The 22,424-nt window shown below is 39.8% G+C and overlaps 1 long non-coding RNA gene across 1 annotated transcript; it reads right to left on the reverse strand.

Moving 5' to 3' along the window:
• Positions 1-1,759: 1,759 nt before the first annotated feature.
• LOC136790831 (uncharacterized) lies at positions 1,760-16,251 on the reverse strand. Its single transcript, XR_010831545.1, has 4 exons — positions 15,553-16,251; positions 13,477-13,643; positions 6,243-6,302; positions 1,760-1,887 (listed from the first exon to the last, which is right to left on the reverse strand). It is a non-coding gene; the product is annotated as an uncharacterized lncRNA (long non-coding RNA).
• Positions 16,252-22,424: the final 6,173 nt, after the last annotated feature.

Consider the following 22,424-nt stretch of genomic DNA (forward strand, 5'->3'; position numbering starts at 1 on the left):
TCCATACAATCAGATTTGGCAGGGAGGCATGGTCTTGAGGAGAGTTTTGCAACTCCACTGCATGACAGACTGTCTCTGTTCAGAGCTGCAGTGAAGGACCACTGATTGCATTGAAGAAAAGGTTTTACCTCTGCTTGTAAAGGTCAGCAGGAAGACCAACAACAATAGAGAATAAATCATCCTATGATTTTGTTTTCCTTTCAGTGGTGAAATCTGGTTACTCTATAATCCATGTTTGCTGAAAAGTGACATTTAAAACATGATTGTTCTTTCAGTCTAGAAATCATTGATTGCCTTTAGCCTCTATTGGCAGTTCTTGTTCCCAACAACAAAAATACAACATTAAATAAGGTTAATATTCACTACCCTTTCACCCATGGCTAACCCATCTTCCCCTGTGTTTGCTGGCAGCCCTTCAGTGTTGTGGATCCAGTTCTCAGAGATGCTGATTTACTTCCAATTCCTGCAGCATGCCTCCTCACCATGAAGGATTCAGAAAGAGCCAAAGGAACTGGAGTGGCTATGATATTCCTACATCATGGCAATTCTTGTCCTACACAGAGATTTGTTGGAACTACTGACAGATGATGTAGGCTGTGAGGTTGTCCTAGACCTTCCAAGGGAAGCTGGATTCAGGGTAAAGAAATGTCAGCATAAAAAAGATTTGAGATCATGTTTGTGTTTTTGAACAGGTTATTCTTTAAGTGGTGCTTAACATCTCTCAGATGAATTTTGGTGCTAGTTCAAGTATAGTTATGTTGCCAGTGAGGCAAGAGAAGTCCTTTCACGTGAAAGATTTGCATTAAGTCGTATATATGTCGTATAAGTCGTATATATGAGTGAAGCATGTACAGTCTCAGAAGTCATGTCTGAGAAAAAGAGCATGCAGGTTGCCTCGAAAATCTTTCCTGATTTTGTGGAATTACCAGAAAGAACAATCATTTCTCTTTTGTTCTCTTTCTAAGTAAGTGAAGCTGATCTACAAATCATGCAATTACCAGCTTTTTTTTTCGCTTTTTTTTTCCCAGATAGAACACTCCTTAAAGGCAGACATTGTGCTTGCAGCTTTAAAAGCCAAATACTAGTCATGAGAAGAATACAACAAATTAAAAACATTATTAGCATGAGAATTAATGAACCTAAAGCCTTTATTAGGTTTGTCTGACATCCAGAAACCCAAAGGGTATTTGCACTGATAGGAGTCAGTGACCTGAGAAGATTAAGCATTGCCAACTAATTATGATGTCCTTAAAAGAGGGGATTCTTTGCATTAATACTGAGATTTTTAATTTTAATTTTTTTAATATAGAGCTTTTGTGGACCATCAGCACTACAATCCACAAGTGTATAGCTAGTGCCTTTTCTATTCACTGAGATATATTACATCCCTGTGCCAATGATAGTAATTGCCTATATGGGAAAGTACCATTATGAGAGCACTTAAATGCATTTGTAACTATTTCTAACTCATCTGTAGCTGCTGGAAATGAAGAGAAGGAGCCAGAACCATGTGAGGAGGCAGCTGCTGTTGGCAACCAGTCCCACGTGCTCCATGGGTGCAGTCTGAGAACCTATGTATTGGAGCAGGAGGCTAGGTCACAGCTGCAACCTATGTTTAAAAAAAAATAAAAATGCCAGCAGAACTTTGCCTACTGAGTTGATGCTGGGGGGAGGGAGTCATGAAAAGCTTTATGACTGATTTTCATTACTAGTGAGTTGTGCAACTTCAGGTGCCTTGAAGGCCTATGTTCTCATCACAATTAAGCGATATTTTCTAAGTCTGTTGCAACGAACCCTCTTCTGGGACAGCTGATGAACCTGGTAATTAGAAGAACTGCTGCGTTGAAACAGATCTGTCTGGCACAGGATCCTGTCTCCAGTATTGCCCTGTGATGGAAAGAACATGAGAAATTGGACACATAGAACGTGATCCTTCCCCCGACATACCCCTCACTCTTCCAGAGAAAGGAAGTGTGGGAGCTTGAACAGTCAGCTATGGAAATCCACCACAGATATACCTTTGGTTTGGACTTGACTCCACTGCTGGTAGCAGCAGTTGCCTCCATTGTCATTCAATTATACCAGAAAATGTCAATTCTGATTAAATCTCTTGTTGCGTTATGCAAATCTTTGCCCTAATCCAGAACATTTATATAAGCTTCTGTGACATAGCTGCTCCAGTCTGAATGTCACAGCACTTCCTTTCCATGCTGATCTGACATACATCCTGGCTGGCACTTCACCCCTCAGCAGGACCTGCAGGGCTAGTCACACATCCTTGTCACCAGCACTGGGCAATCCTAATGGTATTTCTTCTACCACTAGTGACTGAAACTACATAATAGGAGGACTTTGAACAAAATAGGCTGTCCATTGCCTTCTAATAGCAAGTCATTCCTCTGATCTGTTCTCCTTCATCCATTCTCAATCATCCCGAAGTCATATCACTATTCCAGAGAACTGTCACCACTGCACAGAGGGATATTTCATGGGTGCGGTAACTCCACAGTGGGTCCTACACTCCCAAGACTCTTTCAGGGAGCAATATAAAAGGTCAGAAGAATTAGCAAAAGTAAATTTATAGAAGAAATGACTCATGTCAGGAATAGATTGGAATTGGAAATGACCCAACTGATGAATGAGCAGCAGCAGCTGGGCCAAGTTACTGCAACATGAAGGATGTTCTGAATAATGGTCAGGAGACAGACTGGGGTTTCCCAAGACCCTTCGTATGTCCCTGTACTTCAGCAGTAAATCTGTCCCTCCTGCTCCTGGACTTTAGCTGAGGATGCATTTAGCTTATGATCTGGATTTTGGAAAAGCTGGACTTGTTCCTGGAAGGCATTAGCAGTCTGCACAAGGGGTGATCAGCTAAATTCTGCCTTGAAAATTGCTGGGGTGGGAGTGGCAGTGAGAGAATTTGTTGTTTCTGTGAAGTTTCCTAGAAGCCCTGCGAGGCATTGTTGGGAGGGGATGGGAACACTAACCAAGTAGAACAAGATTATAGATCAGTTGTCAGACTGGCAAAGAAATCTTTCCTTCTTTGGACAGATTGCTTGCTGAGGATCATTAACCATTTAGGACAGACTTTTTTTCTTTATCTTACCTTTCTGTTGTTGTTGTTGTTGCAATGCATTTCAGACCTAGCGATATGAATATGAAACCCCATTATGACAAAATAATATCCCATTTGTTTTCTGAAACCAGTCTTTCAGTTCTGATTAGAGAAAAGAGGTGTCTTGTTGGAATTTAATATATTCAGTGGCTCTGAGAGTAGAGACTGCTCTACAGAGGCATTTCAAGATCTCAGAAAACAAGCAGAAACGGAAACGGTGCTCCTATCACTTAACCATTAAGCTACCTTTACATTTCCAAACAAGAGTATACGCAGACTTAGCTGTCTGTGCAAAGGAATAGGAGGAAAAGAAGGATCCCTCTCTTCTCTAGTGAAATCTCTCTAGATCTTGGAGCTAGGCTCAGTGTAGCGAGCACATTTATGCACCTGTTTTCTACTTGTTGCGGATGGATGCCAAGTGGTTGAAACAGTGACAGTGCTTCCATCACCCTCTTACTGACGAGTCCTGTACTTGGTGTCAGTAATAATTTACTTATATTTGGTTGTGAATGTCATATTTCTTATGCAATTGTTACATTAATACAGTCACTAGAATGAACCAGCACATAATGAAGCTCTGAAATGGGGTAGGATTATTCCTACAAAGGAACAATTTGTACAAAGGATGGGCATTTTGAAATGCATATATCCATTTCTGTAAAGGGAGTGATATAATTGTGCTGAATTTGAGAAGGGATTAAGCTGCCTAAATATGGGCATTTGACTAAACATGGGCAGGAAACTAAAATGGTTTCTAGTAACTCTACAAGGGGTTGGCAAATATGCCAGTGGTCCCCCAGGAAAAACATACCACCACCTAGAGTGATGGTTAGAGGGCAGCTTTGGAAACTTGAGGTTAAAAAACAATAAAAAAATAAAACAACATTACAAGGCAAAGTCATCACCACTGGGTAGAGGGGCATTGAAGGATATGTTGGGTGATACAGGAAAAATGAGGGGAAGGACAGGAGAAGAAAAAACTGGGAAGATGGAAATCACTGTTGTCATGATTGTACACAGGAGCTTGTACAAAAGTCAATAAACAATAGCCATCAAGATGTAGCAGCAAGAATGAAGGCTGATTGGAAAATGTATTTTTACCTGTATATTTTCTGATAGAAAATGAACAAACCTGGACTGAGTATCATTGTTTGAGGTTTTTACTGAGAAAAAGTGAACTACTTCCCAAACCAAAACAAACACTGTCACTATTGACAAATAAATGAAATCTGAACATGTATCTGCCCCCCACCTTCAGATTTGATGAGAAATGAACTTTTCCCACAGAAATGTCTGTGTTTATGGAAAAAACCAAGGCAGGAGGACAGATCACTACAAATGAAAAAATTCAGTTCTGTTTTTTTTTCTAAAAATTTATAAATTTTTTCTCTTCTGGTTTTTAATTTTTGCAATGTGTCCTGAGGCTGGATCATTATCCTCGTTAATCCTTTGCTGGGACAGCATCTAAGGCACAGCCTGGGCTATTACAAACAGCCCTAGTGATCTTTTTTGTGCCCCTGAACTAAATGTGCATAATGTGTGTGCAGTACAGGTACCCTGCAGAACTTCATAGACGCTCTGAAACCCACAGGACAGACATAGGTGTCTTGAAGATGATTTGCACCTGGATCCAACAAAGGTGTGGTTCCAGTGTTTTCCACTGAAGATTTTGGGACCCAAGGGTCACAACTTTCCACTGTAAACTGTTCTATTTCTCCAGCTGAGCACCTTCTAGTGAGGCCCACACAGGCTATGCTCACTATTTAAATTTTACTGTTTAGTTCCTATCCAGCTAATTTTAGATGTCCAGAAAGAACAGAATGTCTTTCCTAGTTCTCTCCATTTTCTCAGCAGTGCAGAGAGATGAGCATCTCTGGAGATGTCTTGCCCTGTTGGTGAACAAGGTTCTAAGATGAGCAGGAAGAAAGACATAGTTTGCATTACACATGCCTGCAAGAAGGAGGTTAATCCCACACTTAGTGTTGGCTAAGTCCTTGTGGTGTCACAGTTTGCAACCCCAGAGGTCTAGAGCACCCTTCCACATCTTTGAAGCTTTAGCTGTAAGCATATCTTTACAATAAGCCTGAAGCTACTTTACCCATCCGATGTCCCCTTATATAACTTACCACCCACCTTCCCCTGTTGCAATTGCCCATGTTCCTCTCATGACTTCCTGAACCAGAATTAGCTTCATTTTTTTTTAACAAAAGCAGGTTATAGCTGGTGCATGCTGTATTTCTACTGCACCTCTGCTCCCAGGTGGTCCACCAGCCTGGAAGAGCTAGTTCTGTAATGCATCTTCATTAGCTGCCATCTGCCCTAGGGTGGTGAATAGTCTTCCCCATCACCAACAGCAAGAAGAAAGGCTGCAGCTTTGAAGCAAGCACTTGTCTGTATAGAATAACCAGTTTTCTGAAATGTCAGTAGGAGGCAGAAATAAATATTGTCCCAGCTAAAAGGAAAAAGATAGTACTGCTTAAGTATGTCTGGGTCATCGGGGTGTAGGGCAGAGTGAACAGGAAGCAACAATCCTGCTTGCTCCCCACCCTCCCAATACACCCATGCCCAACAGGCAAGTGGAGCAAGAGAAGGCACTGTGTCCAAATTTTCCTCTCACAGCAGCTTTACAGGATGATGAAGTTATTCTAGGTGGCAAGTAAGCAAAAAATATATTGGTCCTGGGGCTTGTGACTGAGGAGCAAGGATTTTTTTTAAACACTTCTCTGTTAATGGAGTGTTTTCAGAGTATTCTTATACACAGTGGCTGAAGTCTCATTATATATTTAAGTGCAATTACTGGCTCAGTTCCGTTCTCACACATATCTCTTCTCAGCACTGCATTTTCTCCATTCTGTTTTCTTGTGCTTGCTGAGTGAAATCAGCAAAGAGGCCAGATTTGTTAACAGATCTATGATAGCCCTTTAGAGCTCAAGATTCCTGTAAATTCAGCTTCACCCCTGCCAGGTGCAAAATTGCTTATTATCTCAGGTTGAGTACAACTCCAGGAGAATGGAAGTAAAAAGAAACAAACAGGAGAGATGGATGATATAATGAGGGAAAAAGTGACATAAACTGATTGACACTTGGGTGTAGGTAAAAGAAGACTGAGGAAAATACATATACTTACTTTTTTTCCCAGGGGAATCTCATCATTTTAATACAAATCTTGTGGGCCCTGCATGTGAGCCTATTTCAAAAAAAAAAAAAAAAAAAAAACCACACAGAGATACAGACAGAAAAACAGTTTGAAAGTATAACAAATGTTAAAGAACAGCAAACCTGTAAATTGACAAGACTGAGTTAAAACCATCATATTTGCTCTACGTTTACTGATTGTCTTACACGAAATATACCCTATAATTTCAAGAGAGCTAAGCTTTGGGCAATATATATAGTATATATTAGTATATAGTATGACATGATTTTCTCTAGCACATGATTGGGAAGGAAAGACCCCAATAGCACATGGGAGCAGGCTCCCAGCAATACTTATCACAAATGCAATTCCAACCCCTTTAGAATTAAAAGGTTGCTATAACAACATAATGCATTTATTCTTAGATAGCTTTCCTTTGCTTATTTTTTATCATAATTTTTTAGAATATCAGTTACCATAACAACAGAATGCAGTATCTTAAATGTCACCTTTCATGTATATTTATGCAATATAATTAAATGTATGGGATATGGGATTGGGGCATGTGCTAGGGTGGATTAATTCACACCTCTCTCATGAAACATCTCAATGCTACCACTATAAGTGGGAGTGAATTTAGATAGGACATGGTTTGCAGTGACACTGCCTCTTGCAGCTGTAAATATACTTAACTTTGCAATGCTTCCGTTGTTAATTAAGTGTTGATGAGTCTTCTAAGTTATAAGCTATCAGCATGGCTCACTCTTTGGATCTTTTTCTAAGCTGTGATTTCTATTAATTACAGTTGTGTTTCTGTTCTTATTAGCTAAGCTGATCACTCTCAGAGGAATATGAGACTTTTCTGAGAGGAGCAGACAGTTGAGATATCCAGCCTGCTATCCCGCCTTTCAAAGCAGACTGATAGACAGATTCTTGGCTCTGGATCCAGCTTTTTCCACCGCTGTAGAGGCGTGACCTGAAATCAGCTTGGAGAGGTAATGTAGTCTTCTTGCACAGCTGGGGATATGTCCCTGAAACTTCCTTCCATGCTGTGGGAATAGGCAGAGAAAGGGGTGCAGAGGAGCTGGGGCAGAGCACTCAGCCTCCCACATGCTGCTGAGCTGGCTGCAGCTGATGCAAGTGAGAGCAGCACTGGAGCATTTGACTCAGGCAGTGTACTTGTTTCTGGGCTGAGCACCACTCTCCACAGGGAGACATAACCCATCCCCCTGGCTGCACCTTTTGGGATGCTAAGTAACCAAATTAATAAATGCTAATATGCCCTGTTTGCAATAACACAGCAGTGATGGTCCCACAATCCCCTGTGCTCTGTACTAATGCTCCTATAAATTTTCTTCCCATGTCTCCTGTTTCTTTGAAGTTTCTGTTCACTTCTGAGCTGGGAGTTAGCTCTTTGTGGTACATGGTGCCTGCTCTCGGGGAAGAGGCTCTACCCCACCTCTGAAAAGTAAGATAAGTCCACTGGATGCCTAGCCAGCTGGCAACAGAAGGATATGAAGATCACTGATATTGTCCTTAGAAAATGCTCTTGGCAAGATATTTTAGCAGAGGATGTCAAACTTGCAGCTCTCTTGTTCCATCTCAGAATGGTTAATAGTGCTATATATACTTCCACCCAAACAAACACGAGCCCTCTGTAAGGAATGGTTAAGGGAATAAAATGCAGCGGTGTTTGTTTGCCCTCCACAAGCTCAGAGGAGCCAGGGCTGTGCAAAGTCCAGAAACAGCAGACTCCCATGACTCATTTATGAGCCTTATGTGACTGCCATGACAGGGCATACTGAGGAAGGATCCCAGGAGTGCACCCAGTCCTGAAGGTCACTAGTTATCCTGCTTGATGGGAGGATTCTCAAGCGACCCACTGAAGGGAGGACCTAAAAAAGGACTCAGAGAAAGACAGCTCATGGGGAAGCGTGGAACACACTTTGACAACTCTCTCTCTCTTTATTACTGTGTGGGCAATTACTGTGGGAGTTCAGGGGGGATTTCTGGTTTATGGTCACTAATGACATTTATTGTGGAGAATATTGTGTGAACTGAGATGTCTTGAGTTTTGATTCAGAGCAAAAGCTCTATGAAAAGTGAGGTATGGTAATGATCTCCCTGACCTCCGTGCTGTTTGTGTGAGCATGAAAATAATCACCGAGGAGAGGAACAGTTAAAGACAGAAGTACTGATACTTTCAATTTCAGTCTTTTAACATTGATAAAGAGTCATAAGTGTAAATTACTGCAATCACTCTTCTGAGTGAGTAGGTCAGTTTGATGCCACACTATTCACACATACTTCTTTAGAGAGAACTGCGCTCTGGATACGACAGATTATAAGGCACCATAGACTATCAGCTCTCTGCATGCTTATCAGAGAGATTCAGAGTCCCTGCAAAAACCCAGCAGGAATATCCTCTGATTATCAAGTTGCAAAGGAGTGGTCTCCATTATTCCTATTCTGCTCTTACTCAATAAGCCAGTAGGACTTTGGCAGAGGTAAGCCAGGTACGCAGTGCTGCCAGCCCTTCAGTACTGCTTCATCTCCTTTCAGTGTTTCCCCTGACAACCACGTTTCCCTGGGAGCTGCTGTTCCAGATGTTTAGCAAAGGGAACAGATGTGGCATGGATGCCCTCAGGAACACCCTCGTTCTACTCACTCAGCCCCAGAACACTGCTCTGTCACAGGGTCCTAGAATGGCGATGTCTGGATGAAACCCACAGCTGACCTCCAATGCCACACATGGGGTACTTCTAACTTAAATGTAGACAAAACCCAATCCAATCTTAACAAGGGTGGCACTTAGACGGGTGACATAATCTTCTGGGGCACCTGTGATTATGTAGGGATTTCCTCAGACTCTTAGAACATGTTCATCCTCCTACCAAGATGGATCTTAGAAGATAATTCCAAAAACTACAAAGTATTCTCACCTCACAGTACTGAGTGTTTTTTTCACCATGTGGCAAGAACTATTTCTCAGTAGATTCCCAGAAACAGACAGATGTCTCCATTGATGTTGTGGCTACAGATCTGTGGTTTCTGATTAACAATCTAAATAAAATGGGTGACATTCCATCCTTTTCCTCCACACCCAGGTTGCCAAGTCCAAGTACTCTTCCATCGCTCCGGTTATTACTTCGATATGTGAGGCTGAGTTTGAGCCTGGTGGTCATTAATAAGTGGAAGCAACTGATTACATGTTATGCATTAATGGTTTATGGCCATATGTGGCAAGCATATGATTTATCTAAGCAGATAAAGTTGAGTTTTGGCCCTCAAGTAGAAAGGGTCTATAATTCATAGCATTATTCAATTTGAAGGGACTTCAGAAGTCATCTATTCCAACCTCAAAGCAGGGTTAACACTGAATCAAGACCAGGTTGCAATATACCTTGTGCTTTCCATTGGCAATGTTATCGGAAGATGGGTAAAGAGAACTCACCTGCCAGCATTTTGAACTTTGTATTTCCAGCAACTTTTTTTTGCTCACTGCAACTCATTGGTTACCTACAGAGGCCTTCCTCCTTCCCCTCCCCCAAAACAAAACAAAACAAAAAAACAGGGGAAACTACTACAGGAGTTACTACTACAGGAGTAACTACAGGAGTAAGTAGTACTACTAAGTAACTACTGCAGTAATAAGTAATTACTGTAGTGGTAGTACTACTACTACAGGAGTACAGAAAACCAAAGTTAAGCTCTCCTTGGCAGAAGGAGAGCTGTCCCTGGATTCTGCTGTGCATTTACAAATGTCACCTGTCATTCAACTCATTCTCTCCTTCTTGGCTTTTGTGAGGGAAAGAGACAGGGGGAGGAAGGTGCCAGACTGTGCTTTAAAGCTGATGAGATGAAAATGACCTTGTCGTCATCTGGATTCTGCTTTGAGCAATGCTGCGTATCCCTTGGAGGTGGATTAGGTTTCCACTGACAGGCTCTGGGAGATAGAATTTCCATTAGAATTAGGGGAAGAATATCTATTAGATAGATACAGCTCCTTATCTGCACCTTGTCTCCTCCTCAAACTGTCTGCATGCTATCTTGCTTTCTCCTTGCCTGCTCTCATGGTTCCTCTGCTCGTCAGATTTGTCTTGCTCTCTTCACCTCTCTCTGGGCTCTTCCTGCAAAGATAATGAAGTTGCTGTTGCCAGACCTGAAGTGCCATTGCTTGTCCTTCACTTTCTAACTTTAGCTTCCAAATAAGCAGACCAAGCAGGCTGTGCAAATCCACAATGTGACTTTGTTTCCAGCAGGCATAACAAACTGCTAGTTTCTTGTCCTGAGATCATCCCCGTTCTCTACCCACCACCTTTAAGACTTCTTCAGAGGGGGTCAACAGGTGAATGTAATGAGTTTCTACTGTGGTATCACACAGAGGTACCAGCCTTGTTATACAAGGCCACCTACCAACAGAAGAGGTCCTGAAGTCCAAAGTCTTTTGTACTCTGATTGAGAACTATACTGAAACAAGACCTGTGGCCACAACTGTATATGGGGCCACCACATAAATCTCTGTGTCTTTATTTTAACTACGTATGGTCTGCGTATGTTACTTTTGGCTTCACAGGTAGCCATTGAAGCATTTTTTTGAGAACCACTGTCCTTCTAAATATCACTCCTTGATGAAAGCTGCATGGCAACATAACACCTTCTTTTGGAATCGATGTCAACAACCAAAGCTTGAGGAATGTTGCTCACCATAATGGGTATGCCATGACTGTTTCAAAGAGATTTACTGTTCTGGAGTGATCTCTTCCATCTTCATAAAAGAAAAGATTATATTTTCATAGATGTGGATTTACTAGTTAAGAGGAAGGGACAATGTTACATCCTCCCCTCCCAGTGATTTATCATATTTCTCTCATACATGTTATATGACCAGTAGTTAACCAACAAAAAGCATTCACAGAATAATGGCACATTTGGTATTACAGGCGATGCAGAACGTTATTCTATACAGAAGAATGCAAAGCAGGATGAAGGCTAGGAAATGTAAGAAAAGGAAACAGCAAATTTCATGGGAGTCAGAGTTCTGCTGACCATCCATTTTGTTTGATCCTTGGCAGTGCTGGGAATAAAAGGCAAAGTTTTCAGAGGATCCCACAGTGCATAACCAAAGCCTGAATTAAAGCCACTCTTCGAGATTTTTTTTTTTTTTACCAAAGAGTTGAAGGGAGACTCTACTCAGCCACAATGTTTCAATATACGGGCAAAATTTAAAGTGCTTAGATTGCCACACCAACCAGCATCTCCTTTGCAATGGCTTTCCCAAACACATCGGTATATATCTCTGCAAAATATTGCTTTATTAAACAAGTTGCATGTAATATCCATGAAGAGTGATGCTTGGAGTCCTGGGCTCTACATAGAATTGTTATACAAGATTTTAGATTAGGACATCGGTGCTGGGACTACATACTCATGAACATTTAGTTCCCTGTTGGACTCTTTTCACTGGGAATGGAACTTGTGCATTGAATTATGTTTTCCAAGTCAGAACATTCTGCTGGCACAAAACACAGGAAAAGCTGTGATTTTAATAACATGCCCACACTGAACCTGAATGACTTAACCTTCAAATTTCATGCAAAACAAAAGGAATTATTTTCCCTTCACAGCAAGCAAAGTACCAGTGAAATTTATACCATTTCACTCTAATTCTAATTTTTGTATTAGGGAACTTAAATGAAAAGAAAACAAAAAATCAAATGGAAATTTTAAATGTTTACTCAGGAAGGGGCCAGGGGAACACTTCACACATGTTTAAAAAATAAACTCTCCTTTGAATTAACCCACTTTCTGAAACCTTTATCTTATGAATAGTTAGCATTTCCAAATAAAAATAAAAATAAAAATAAAAATAAAAATAAAAATAAAAATAAAAATAAAATCTTGCAGAACATTTGCCATCAGTTCTTCTTGAAAGTGTTCTTGTGAGCTGGATGACATCTGCATCCATGTCCCCATGAAAGTCTGAGGACATTTTCTGGCACCATGGAGTGACCATGTCAACTCCAAAATGTATTTAACAGACGGGACCATAGGACCATACTTCACTTTGCTCTTTCACTTCCTACATGCCCAGGACCCTCCAAAAGACCTGCTAGATGTGACTAGTAGTGTAGTGAGTTACAGAATACTAAATAGCATCAGCATTCCTTCAAAAAGCAATATTTTCTGAAGCCTTTCTACACAGATCAGGAACTCTAAACACAGCAACAGTTTATAATGAATATCCACTCAGTTATGTGACTGGTGGTTCTGACAAGCTGGACAGTTTTGCATTTGTGTTGTCCAGCCACCAGCAAAATAATGCTTACCCTCTTTCACATACACATATTTTCATAACTAAGTTTCACTAGTGCTCATCTATCAGAGTCTCTCAACACTTATTCCACACTGATCTCTCAGAATCATTGTTCTGACAAAGAAGTCTTTTGAGAACAGTGGGCTCTTTGAGAAAAGAAGTATTTTCAAAGGAGTATCAATAGTGTAGAAAGATGGAAACTTGCATACTGAAAAACTTCCTCATGATAGAGAACATTCAAGTAGTTCTGTGATCAAATAAGATGATGCACTGAACACCTCCTTTCCAAATACAAACTACATCACATTGTTTTCACTTCTGCACAGCAACATTCAAAACATACCGAAGTTTTCATCTGGGAAAACTTGCTTGCTTCTTCCTTCTTTATATGCATTTTATTTGTTTGTTGGTTTTGGTTTGTTTTTTATTTTCGACTCTACTTGGTTTGGCATTTGGTCTTCATCTCCTGGAAGCTCATTCTGTCACTAACATGCCATTATTGATGTCTGCTGGCCATGCCTTGCAAAGGAAAATTAGCAAAACTCATGAGAGCATTACATGCCATGATCATAACAAGGTCTTGTATCATTAGTTGCTTGGACTGAAGGAAATGTTGCAGAAAAAATATCCACCAGGTCATTCATGCTGTAGACATCGTCAACATAGACGTGTGTATGGATGTTTTATGATGCTTGCTTCATCTGAAATGTTATTGTCGCTGTCCCCATCCCCCAGGGCCCTATTGGTCATGAGTTAATGGCTTATTTTAGAGGGAGAGAACTATAATACCATTTTTTAAGCACATGTAAATCCCTTCTTTGAAATGCATTAGGTAAAGAAGACAATTGAGACATTACATAAATACCAGAGACTATCTCAAAAACTCACAGACAGACAGATGAAACTTACAAATTCAGCAGAGGACTTATTTGTGACTTGCTGAGAAAACACATCTGTCTCAGGATGCATTTATTGATTTGCTCTTGTATTCTGCAGAGCAGGAAACTCCATAGACTCTTGGCCATTTTGGCTGCCTTGAAATCAAAGGGGTGGAGTGTACGCTTAAAGCTGAGCACCTGGAGAAGGAATAAAAGAACACTTATGGTGTCTGTAGGGTTTGGTGGGTGAAGCTAACAGTGAGGGCACCTCTGGAGTATTCTACAGCATTTCAGACCTTACAAGTCAAGAGAGTCCTCATTCCTTAGTCTTAGTGGGTGGAAGAGCCACCCACTAGAGATCAGCCTTCATCATCTTTCACCATCTCTGAATCCATGTGCTGGAGGCAGTGAATGTGGCATTCTGGATACTTTTATCTTGTTGATCTCTTCTACCATCTGCTCTAGACTATCAAAGTTCCCCTAGATTGTTCTAAAGCACAGGATGGTGTAATCCCTTTCCCAGAGTAAGGGAACAAAGTAAGTTGCATCTAGTCCTTTTGACTGATCTTGGATATGCAAATCACAACAGAGTCTGGCTCAGTTAGCTGCCTAAAGTGTCAGTCCCTCAAACGTATTCTTATTCTGCAGAATTCCTGCAGAATTCAAAGTATGCCATAGTAGGGAAAAACAAAACAAAACAAAACAAAAACAAAAAACACAGCCATTTTGTCACTTGTGAGAGATGGAAGTGCTAGGCTAAAAAGCAATACCAAGAATTATGGCCTAACATTATGACCTCATCTACAGTTTAAAATAGAATCTAAAGCAACACTGGCAACTTCCTTTCTGAAAGAAACAAGTAAACAGAGAGACAAGATAAGTGCATTCTATATCAGAGCAAAAGGCAGCTGACAGATATAACCCAGCCTTATGGACAACCTCTAGGACTGCTGATTTTTGGAAAAGATGCAGCTGGTCATCCAGGAAAAATATCTCTGGAAGCTGCTATTATTTTGGAATCTTGGTTAGAAGTGTTTTAACATGCAAGATACCTTCGAAAATTCTGAGTGTCTTTCTTTGGGATGTAACACAAAGAAGAGGATGAACTAAATATTCTACCACCACACCCCATCTCCAGGCTTTAGCAATTAAGTACTGAAATAACAGAGAATATCAGGGCCTTTGTCAGACATTTTATGTACACTAGATCCACAGTCCATGGAAGGGTAACCACTGGACCTGAACCTCTTCGTTTCAGCTTGTGTCCCTTAGGAACATGTTTATGAGAGCTTAATGATTCTGTCATTGTTAAATATTTATAATGCTGTGACAGTTTTCTCTAACTATTTGTAAATCATGATTCAGATTAACTGTGACTTTACAGCAGTGAAATACACCTATAAATTTGGGTTAATCAGTCAGTCAACTTTGTCTTAGGGTTTATTGCCTTATAGGAACAGCTCAAAGCAGCCAGAGAACACTAAAGAATCTGGCCTTATGTTTTAATGGAAAGGGATAATTTAAGTTCTGAGCCTAGCACAAATGCCACTGCAATTATATCTATCTCTGGTACTCTAAGTTTAAAGATAATACTATTATAGATTTGATCTGCACAGATCTCCTTTAGACCAAAGCCTCCCTTGCTCCTGAAACAGTTCAGCTCTTGTCCAAATGCTAGTAACAGAAAGGTAATTCAACACAGAACACACTGAGGCCTCTGAATTCCCATTAGCAGTTCATTAAAATGTGCAGTGTGGTCTGTACAGAATTAGCTCAGCAAAGCCCACACTATGTTCTCAAAATATAGATTAATATCTTTTTCCTATAAGAAGAAAATCAGAATGTATGAAAGCATGAATTGTTTTCAAAATACGGTTTAGCTCTGTTTAATTCAATTCAATCAACCTGGTCTAAAACAGAGTAGTTTCTGTGGGAGCCTAATGTGATGGATTATTTTATCCATTACAGTTTTTCAGATTGTAATTTACAATTTGGTATCTATTCACTACCATCTTTGCATACCCTGATCCAGGGTGAACAACAGGTTGTCATCATATTATTATAAATCAACCTCAGGCTTCGTTAAGATCTGGCTCCTTATACTGACCTAGGACAGCATCAGATTGGAAGTTCCATCCTCCCTGTCTTCTTTCCTAGCACCACACTTTATGGTCTCAAAACGTCCCCTGCACTAAGGAAGGTACTGGGGCAGTAGGAGCCCGTCTAGCTGTGCGGCAGCTGGCGGTTGCAACTGATGTCCTCAGCTCACAGCTTAGCAGAGATGTACATTCTTTGTAATGGAACCTGCACAGTATCCAAAAAATGATAGCAGAGTTTCAAGACAGAAGACAAAACAGAAAAAAAAGATTGAAGTAGAAGTAACCCACTACCCCTCCTCAAAGAGCTCACATTTCTGACCATAGCTAGCCAGCAGTTACTGCCTGCAATTTTATCTAATTTCCATAGGCAGTTAATTTTCTAGTAGAAACAACAACAACAACAAATAAAATAAAATAAAATAAAATAAAATAAAATAAAATAAAATAAAATAAAATAAAAAACCTCAGACCATACAATTCAAATGATTTTAAGCAACAAAATTTGAAGTCTTAAAATGGAAGTTTTCATTGACACCACATGGTATTTGTACAAGCAAGGAAAAGTAAATCCTATCTAATCTACCAGTAATTTGCAATGACTTAATTTTCCTTCAAGAAGCTCTTTTGATACGTTTCATCGATAACAAACGTTGGGCAAGAATAAAATTTTCCATGCCACAAGACATTTCACAAGATTTTGTGTTGGTTGCTTGCTTGCTTGAAGCTAAGGAAAACAAACAGCATTTTAAATGCTATGTAAAACAAAGTCTTCCTTTTTTCCTTTTTTTTTTTTTTCCTCAAAACTTTCCTTTATAGCATCATGAAGTTTCATTTTTGATAATTATTATTTTTAAACTTGAATATAGCATGTTTGCTATTAATTTTCAAAATATAATTTGATGTTGTGTGTAGCTACTAAATCATTATCTCAGGTTAAATTTCTAACCAAAACAATTAGCAAATTAAGACTTGTTTCAAAATGAAACATTGAAATGTTAATGTACCAGTAATTTTAAATAGGAATTTTTTACCTTATGGAAATGCCTTTTTTGTTTGTTTGTTTTCCTGTCTTTTCTTCTGTCCCTATTGGACTATGTTGAGATCTGCATTTCCTAATAAGAAAGTGTTTGATCACAAAATTCCTACTCAGTTCTGTTGATCAGACTTCCATGCGCATAGCTCGGTTTTGTCATATGAAAGCTAAGATGTTTACCCACCTCTGCTATCCAGTTTTATCTTGCTGGAGAGATTAAAGGACAGTAATGAGTCAGACAGGCAAGAGAAGAAAGAGTAGAAATAATTAAATATTACCCTACCAATTTAACCCTATTTGCAGTGGGTTTTAAAATTCTGGTTCAGTAAAGAATATCATGTATTTTGGAACCATGTGTCCCAGTAAAAATATGAATTGATTTATCTGTCCTGTCTGTGCTTTTCTTTTCTCTATATTTTTATTTTGATCAAAGGAAAAACATAACTGTCACACAAATCACAAATAAAAGTTGACAGCTTAAAACATGTTCAAAAAAAATGTGCTGGACAAAGTATTAGTAGTGAGTTTACAAGCAACACTATTTCCACATTATGCATCACAGCCTTTTGAAAATTAAGCTATCCTTTTGATATACATCCTTAAGCAGCAGAGCAGGAAAATATTGTGTTAACCAGTGCTTCCAGAAGAGTGAAAGATTGCTGGGACAGCTGGGAGCACCATGCGAGGGGTAGTGAGGAATTTTGCTGAATAAGTTAGAGGAAGGAACACTCTGTGTGGAAGCCTCAGTGACTTCTGGTATCATTTAACCTTTTCATTATCATTGCTTCCAAACAAACATTCTTTCAGCCTCTCTCTCCTAGACACAGAACTTACTTTTGTTTGCAATCCACCGCAACTTCATGTTATGCTGCTGTGAACCTATGTGAAATCAATTCTGTGTTTTTCAGCTTGTACATTTCTTTCTGTTGGGCGTCAGCAAAACTAATGTCACTGTCAGTGTGGGTCACACTTATTTAAAATATGCACTATTTAGGAATCTTACTGAGCTCTATAAAGAGGTGCAGAATGTTAGATTGGAGGTGGTAAACACATTGAATAATCATCTGAGTGCAGTTAAGTAGGACTATTGGTATTTCAGAATTCATCCAGACCAGGAGAATTATTTCAGTGAGAACCAGATAGAACTCAGACCCCCTGAAATACTGTTGTAGGAACTAACATAGATGAAAATACAGTGTGAAGAATATTTATGACAGTTGTTTTCACCTGCAAATCTACTGCTTAGTACTTTTCCTTGGTTTTCAGGCACCTACCTGCACATCAGCAGCCAGTTAACAGCATGGAAGAAGAATCAGCAACAAATGCCCTTCTAGTGGCAAACAGAGTGCAGGGCATCTTTCAACAACCTGTCTTCTGTTCCCGAAGTCTAACCCCATGTTGCACAGCCAGTCTAGCTGAAATTTGATTTATTAAGAAAGGAGAAAGAGGAGATGTTAACACAAAAATGTTGTGTGAGATGTAACTGGTCATAGATATTATATGCAAAAATGTCAGAAAATACAAGTTCAAGTTCACTAGCTTACTGGAAAGAAGATGCCTAGCACCCTGAAAAATTTATGGAAGCAGTCTTGTGTCTTTTTATTTTTTTATTTTATATTTTTAAGCCCTGTTTGGCAGAGTGTTTACTAAATTCCTGTGAGGTCCATTAGTGAGTTTTTTCCTTCCTGCAATCAGGTCCTGATTTTCCATTTCACTTTCAGGATTTATCATTTCACTTTTGTTTACATGCATGGCTCTGAGTGTTTGCTATCTTCTCAAGATACTCCCTTTCTCTCTAATAAACACATACACATACCTTTTTAATATACTTTTATCCTACACTGATGATCCCATTGGATAGTATAGAATATTGAGCTCCTCTGCTCTGCTTCAATTCGTATTACTTTATTTCCTTCCTCTTTCTCTTTAACCACGAAACCCCTTTCCTGAGAAGGCTACAGACTTCCAACCCTCTATTTTGTCTCTGTGTAGGAAGAAATATTCTTGATGTGCTAGTCAACACTTTCCTAACTTTTCTTTATCTGGGGAAGCTACCAAATTCAGCTCCATGCCGAGGATGCAGGTTTATAGTTTTCTACACCCCATTAACGTTATTGTATTCTATGCTAAGCACATGCTATTGGCAGATATCATATCTGTCATGTTTAGTAAAGAATAATAGAAAAGAGAAAACACTCTTCTATAATTTACAGGATATTGAATATACCTGAAATTTAATCAGGAACACATTTGTAATGAGGCTGAAAATGGCCTGTCAAATACTGACTGATGATTTCTTAATTAAAAACAGTGATGAATCTTGTACACAAGCAGTAAGAATATTTTATTAAGGTATAGGTGCAACATTACATAGAATATATAACAAAAAAATGGAAGCAAGGTGAAAAAAAATCCTCATCTTCATTTGGTTTATTAAAACATACAAGAATACCAATCTAAAAGCAATAAAATAGCGATGACCAATACATTGGAATGACTACACAATAAATTCCTGCACTAGTATTACCATCCCTGGGCAGATGCTTATTGCCAGAGCCAACTTTTGTTTTTCTTGCCTTTCTCCTGCAGTCTGCAAGTTCCATGATAGCCCTCCTTTTACAGTTACTGATTTAGTCCTTTTAGAACAAAAGTATTCTTAAAATTCTACCAAAGAAATATTCTCCCAAAGACTTAAAATCTCAGTAAAGTCCAAACTACTATCAGGAAAAAAAAATATAGGTAGCTCATACCAGTCTTTAACACACTGTCCATGGAACTGATCACAAATATTAATTAACTCTTATCCTTGCATCCAGTGAATCACAGTGCTACTTATTTATATGTCCACTGATTTCTACTCAAAGCACAAGCATTTTACCAAAGGAAAAATACCTAGTTCTAGACTGTGCTTCCCATACACATCTAAACCTCATTGGGTCTGTTCTGTTGCACAAGCAGAGCCACAATGCACAGACAACATATGTCCTAAATGGTCCTCATCAGTCATACCCTTATGCTACTTGTACAGGGATTGAGATAGTTAGCTTCCATTTTGAGAAATTTGTCTTACAGGCTGTAGCATAGCCTGGAAGACCCAGGAGCTCTTTTTGAGTATCTAGCCCCAAGTGCCTCCTGACACCACGCAGCAGAAAGGTTGGAGTCATACACACCCCCATACCAATGTGTCTGGGTTTCTGTAGGAGTGGAACACACCGATATAAACCAAATGAGATCATTGATGAACTCCAGACAGGTCTCAAACTACAGGATGGGGAGAATGTAATCCCAAGACATATCATATCTCTCTTCTCCTGCACAGTCTTCTCATAGACTCTTCTGCTTTGAACATAGAGACTACTTTGGGCATAATTAGGAGGTTGAGGGAAGTGATTACTTCTCTATTGCTTGGCACTTCTGCGTCTGCATCAGGAATACTGTCTTCAGTTCTGGATCCCCTTGTTCAAGAGACAGAATGAAAACTATAGTGAGTTTATTAGTACATTATGAAGACAGTTGGAGGACTGCACAATTTATTGTGTAAGGAGAGACTGAAGGAGCTGATTGTGTTCACCAAGAAGAAGAGATGATGGAGAAACAATCAATTGCTCTCTGCAACATCTAGAAGGTGGGTTATAGGGAAGATGGAGCCTATCGTTAGGGAGCACAGCAGAAAGAAAAGAGGTAGTGATCAAATGTTTCAGCAAAAGAGAATCTGACTGTATATAAGGAAAAAAAAATCTTCACTGGGACTGTGGTTAAACACTGGAACAGGGGGCAGATAGGCTATGGACTTTCCATAACCAAAGTGCGGGGTAAATGGATGGTGAGGTGGGTAGAAAATTGGCTGGACAGCTGGGCTCAGACAGTGGTGATCAGCAGTAAGAAGAACAGATGGCAGACCTTTACTAGTGGCAATCCTCAGGGATTGATACTGGGGCCAATACCATTTATCATGATTATTCACAACTGGGGTGATGAGATAGAGCTCACTCCTGGCAATGTTGCAGATTATACCAAATGAGGAAGCAGCTGCCACACTGCAGGGTGAGGCTTCTATTCAGAGGAACCTAGATAGGTTGTTAAAATGGACTGACAGGACCATGAATTCCAAGAAAGGCAAGTGCCAGCTCCCTCCGGGGGGATGGAATAACCCCATACACCAGTGCAGACCAGGGACTGACTGACTGGAAAACAATTTTGCACAAAAAGTCTGAGGGGTGCTGGTCAACAAGAAGTTGAATGTGAATCAGCAGTATGTCCTTGTAGCAAAGAGGAACAACCATGTACTGGGCTGTATTAGAAAAAGAGTAGCCAGCAAGTTGATGGAAGTGACTACCCTCTGTTTGGCACTATCAAGACTGCATGTGAAATGTTGTGTTGAGTTTCAGATTCTCCAGTACAAGAGACATTGACATCCAGGAAATACACATAAGTTCACCGGGCAAGGCCCTGAGCAACCATTCCCAATTGTCTCTGCCTGATGAGGAGGCTGGACTAGATGACCTCCAAATGTCCCTTCCAGCCTGGACAGTTCCCTGTTTCTGTCCCTGGAATTACACAAAACCCTGATAAGCAAGGCCTGAAGAAACTTTATCTAATTTTGAAGTTGGCCATGCCAAGGGACATAGGCTAGACTACGTCCAGAGCTCCTACTCAACCTATGTTAGCCTTTGACTTTTGATTCTACTAAAGAACACTTTCATTCATTCAGCTGCACAAATCCAGCACCACTCAAAATCAGCCTGTTAACAGGATGTAAAAACAAACTAATGCATAAGCAAGTCTGTTTGCTTCTGACTTCCCAGTGGCTATCTCCATTTATATTTGGGCTGAATACTTTGTCCTTCTCTACAGAGACCAAGATACATACTTACAACATTATCGTCATTTTGACTACTGTGAGGCACTCTACAAGACTTCCAGTTGCTCTTCTAGTAGGATACAGTTCTCCTGGCACTTGGGAGCATCAATTTTCAATTGTATGCACTCTCTTAAGATGCCTAGGGTTTTCTGAAGCTGTTGCATTTTGGGAGGAAATGAAATAGCTGTTCAAGACAAGACAGACAGTTTGCAGGGCTGGCAAAGAAAACCTAACTGACATTATGTTGAACCAACTCCTTGCCCATGTGCTTTTTCTAACAATGTTGAAAATTATTCTATCCTCTCTTCAGCTAAACGGCTTTTGACCTTAGCTCATCAGAGTAAGGAGATCCTGCTGCTGACCAGGAATGATTTCCCTGTTGTCATGGCCCTGTACTGGTAATTGGAGAGAGAGTGACAGGCAAAATATAATGAATTGCTTCATTTGTCATAGAAAAAAATCTGAAGGTGAGACAGAGAAGGGAGATGGGAAACTGGGTTGAAAAGATCTGCAGAACTATTTCAGTGTTTCTTGGCATAGTAAGCAGTTCATAAAACCCTAAAGGCTGTACTAACTGGAAAACTAAGAGGGTTTTTTCCCTTTCTTATCTTGCTCTCTTATATGCAGTAACCGTGTACCCACATTTGACATATAGTCCTGAAAAACAAGTCTGAGATGTAATTTCTAAATCCATGTGCTGCTTCCAAATCTTTTATACAAAGAGACTTTATAAATATCCAGACATGTCACTTTTCTGCTATGCACCAAGAACAGATTTGTTCAAATCAACTAATGCAATTAAGGTGCTCAGGAGAAGCAAAGATACATAACTGCAATAAAAACCAAAGGCTGTCAGTATTTAACAAAAAAAATGTAGTGAAATAATAATAAATTAGACAGGGAAGAGGGAGTCCAAAACAATGACAAAAAAAGGTGCTCAGGAGAAGCAAAGATACATAACTGCAATAAAAACCAAAGGCTGTCAG

This window comes from Anser cygnoides, chromosome 1, assembly GCF_040182565.1.
Source record: "Anser cygnoides isolate HZ-2024a breed goose chromosome 1, Taihu_goose_T2T_genome, whole genome shotgun sequence".
Classification (NCBI taxonomy): Eukaryota; Metazoa; Chordata; class Aves; order Anseriformes; family Anatidae; genus Anser; species Anser cygnoides.